Source organism: Mandrillus leucophaeus, unplaced genomic scaffold (genome assembly GCF_000951045.1).
Source record: "Mandrillus leucophaeus isolate KB7577 unplaced genomic scaffold, Mleu.le_1.0 Scaffold1, whole genome shotgun sequence".
Classification (NCBI taxonomy): domain Eukaryota; kingdom Metazoa; phylum Chordata; class Mammalia; order Primates; family Cercopithecidae; genus Mandrillus; species Mandrillus leucophaeus.
In genome coordinates this window covers 10,628,968-10,631,868 of record NW_012098097.1, presented here as the reverse complement: position 1 = coordinate 10,631,868, position 2,901 = coordinate 10,628,968, and the positions used below count along the sequence as shown (strand labels likewise).

Sequence of the window (2,901 nt, the reverse complement as noted above, 5' to 3'; positions counted from 1 at the left end):
GCCATTGCACTTCAGCCTGGGCAACAGAGTGAGACTCTGTCTCAAAAAAAAAAAAAAAAAAGAAACACACACACACACAAACAAATGAGGCAAATGAGATGCATGAGGTGAGAACCTTGTGCCACAGGGAGAGGCGCAGCCCGGTGAGATTTAATCCCAAGGGGTTGGCGGCTCTGAGTCCCCAAGTGTAACCACTGGACCACACTGCCTGTAGACTACCACTATCTCCAACTCACTAGAAGGCCAGGTGAGGCACATCAGGAAAGCCTGGAGCAGCAGTGGAGCTGCCAGAGAGAGCCTGTCCCCAGTGTCCCCCTAGATCCCACAGCTGCCCCGTGTGGGCCCTTGCTGCCTTCCCCATTGGACAAGACCTTCTTACAGATGGGGTCTCATGACATCGCCCAGGCTAGAGTGCGGTGTCTGTTTCCGGGTGCTGTCATAGTGCTGCAGCCTCGAACTCCTGGGCTCAAGCAATCCTCCTGTCTCAGTCTCCTGAGTAGCTGGGACTACAGGTGTCCCTGGCCAAGTCCCTTCTTATTCTCCACTACTCAAGACTTCTTCCTCAAGGCCCAGCTCAATCTCACCTCTCCCTAAAACCTCTGGGGCTGTAGTATTTGGAGGATGAACTGCTCAGGAGGGAAGGGTGTTAATGAGCTGGTGTCTCACCCTCATCCTGACTCCCGGTGAGAATGTAAGTTCTCTGCAAGCAAGGACTACATCTCATTATCATTCTGTACCCACTCAGACCTGGCCGTGTGTGCCCAACACATAAAGTGTGTTCGATGACTGTGTAGAGACCCACGGTACTTGAGATTGCCCCAACACATCCTTCTAAAATATTTTTCCTTTTCAGAGGCTCATGAGTGTTCAAACCAGCTCTACCAGGAACAACATTATGGTCATTCAGTTTATTCTGAAGCCCATATACAGGTCCAGAAGCAATAATCCCGCTCAATCTAGATGAAAAAATAAAAACCTTCCTGTTGTCCTTGGATTGTCAGAGACTAGGAAGATTTTCAACATCTTTTGCTGCTTTCCTTAATTTCATGGTGTTGACGGCTGTTGAGGGGTCAGCCTGACTCCTGCAAGCGCCCCTACCTGGAACAGGGCTACTACCAAGAGAGCTCCAGGACACTCAGAATGAGGGCAAGAGGCCACCTTCACCATCAGCCCCCACCAGTCTGACCCCAAAGGACTGCAGCACAGTGACCCAGCACACCTTGGGCCACTGCCAAGCAGGGAGCAAACCAGAAATGGTCTGAGTCCTCCCTTCCCCCATCCTCAGAGGGGCCCGCCCCTTTAGGTAAACACAAGGAGCCACCGAGGCTGCTTTACAAGAGCTGGTTCCTGCTCCCCCCACAAACTCTACTTCCACCTACTGCAAAAGGTTCTGTCCTTTTTTAAAAAAAGAAACCCAGTGAGAGGTGGCGTGGGTGTGGAAGAGAGGAGAAAGGGACAAGTGATGGTCTCCCCGTCTCCAAATAAGCCGCAGGTGCAGAGACTCCAAGCCTGCTTCAGGGTCCTTCCGGCATCTGTGCAGGAGGAGGGTCTCCGCAGAAAAAGCCCAGGACCCACGACCTGGGAGGACCCTGGTCACCCCCACTGTCTGGACCCACCAGTGGGAGATGAAGTGTAAGAAACCAAGGGCAAAGGGCCCTCCCTAGGCGGGCTAGAGATCCCCAGGAAAGGGCCGTGCACCGCGCGATCCCCACAACCATCTCAAGTATTTGGAGCATGTTAGGGAGGAAGCCCCAGTGCCAAAACCAAGCATGTGCCACCTGGAAGCCCGCTCCCGCCCACCAGCACACCAACCCACCCACGCTCCTGACAGAGCTGTGCCTGGGGTGTGGAGAGGGCCATGTTGTTTGCAACAACCGGGTGAAAGTTGAAATTCTAAGCTACTGACCCACAAGGGAATTTTCGGGGAAGTTCTTCGTAATCCTCTTTGAGACAAGGTATTCTTTATCACTCATTTGGTTCCTAAATATGGAAAGCCAGAGGAAACCGACAATGGCCCAAAGGCAGGGGGATGGCCGCGATGACTCCTTCACCTCCAACTAAGGCCCATGATTCTGTCCTTCATGGGTCCTTGGCAGACAACTTTCTATTCGAATGAATTAAAGGAGGAACATTAAACAGAGGGTTTCTAGAGTTAGAAGAGGAGACGCTGTTTATAATCTGAGGACTGAGGAGGACAAAGGATCCTGCCTGCCTCGGTCCTTTGGAGAAAACCACAAAGGAAAAAAAAAAGGAAAGGAAAACACAAATAATGAAGATCTGAGTTTCCCTTAACCTGCCCATGCGGCCTCGGTGTGCCCATCTGTGAAATGGAACTTCAGAGTGCCAGAGCGGGAGCCTCTTATGAAGGCTCCTGAACCGGCTCATGGTGAGGCCCAAGTCAGGCCCCCTCCGCCTGCTTAAGGCGGGCCCTGCTAGGGTGGAGTGCGGATGTCAGCCGCGGGCGTCCTGAGCGCAAAACACGAACCCGAGTCGCCAAGTTTGGGCGCTGCTGGACAGTCCCATCTGGAGGCCGTCCCGTGCCCAACTGGGTAGAGGAGAAACCGGAGAGAATCCGAAGAAAGGGTGCTGCGGCCTGGATCACCAGCCCTGGAGGCTGAACCCAAGAACACCCCTCCACCCAGCCCCCACCCCATCCACCCACACAGACGCACCAGGGACCCAAAGCACCCGGCCGACCTGGAAAGTCAGGGATTCCTGCGAGGGTACAAGGGGCGAGGAGGAGGGAGCGTCCCACAGGGCAGCCCCTCAGACACTCGAGCGAGGGCTGGAGACAGCGCAGGAGACGTTCGGTTCAGGTCGAAAGTGGCCCGACAGCGGCCCTGTCCTGGGAGAAATTCGACCTGCGGTGTGCCCGCCGCGGGGACTCGCTCAGCTCCGCGG

General features: G+C 54.6%; 1 protein-coding gene across 1 annotated transcript in view; it reads right to left on the bottom strand.

Moving 5' to 3' along the window:
• Positions 1 to 2,901, bottom strand: part of SEPT9 (septin 9) — a 243,329-nt gene that overhangs the window by 239,372 nt on the left and 1,056 nt on the right. The window lies entirely within an intron of this gene.